This window comes from Pseudorca crassidens, chromosome 14 (genome assembly GCF_039906515.1).
Source record: "Pseudorca crassidens isolate mPseCra1 chromosome 14, mPseCra1.hap1, whole genome shotgun sequence".
In the NCBI taxonomy this organism is placed as follows: domain Eukaryota; kingdom Metazoa; phylum Chordata; class Mammalia; order Artiodactyla; family Delphinidae; genus Pseudorca; species Pseudorca crassidens.
This window is the reverse complement of record NC_090309.1, coordinates 6,826,520-6,827,141: the sequence shown is the minus strand read 5'-3', so window position 1 is coordinate 6,827,141 and position 622 is coordinate 6,826,520.

Here is a 622-nt window from a genome sequence, read left to right as displayed (position 1 = left end):
GTGACACGAATTAACGTTTACTCTGAGCTGAAATACTCAGGGAGGATTCACAGGACTAGATAAGACAGGGTATGTATGTCTGAGTGTGTGCGGGCAGTCACAGATGAGACATACAGGAGAATAAAATGAATGGGGCCGGTGGTTATGCATGCGGCCCTTCCACCTCGTCCCCTAGATAAGGAGAGCACACCTGGGGAGCCAGAGAGGGTCTTCATGGAGATGCTTATCTGGGACGATGCACTCCACACTAGAAGGACAGAATGTTTGGGATTAATGCAGATACAAGTCTGTTTTACCCTAAGGGAATATTTTTGAGTGATGTGTTGGAATGAAACGTGCTAGCAAGGCAAGCGGTTCTTTATTGAAATCATAAAATTTCAGGCTTAGGCTTGGAAATGGATTTTACTCTGAAAATTAAACCCATTTGTAAGGGGGTGAGCAGACAGGAATGCACATAGCCCTGGGCCTGGGCCCGGTGCTGTTTGACCCTCACCGCCTCTTTGCCGCAGTTTCCTCCTGTGAATTCTCTAATGCGTCTGGCGGCTAAGCTCGCCAACTAAAGGATGAAAAGATTTCGGCAGCGCGTACGTACTTTTTCCTTCCACCATATTTTTATGCCACT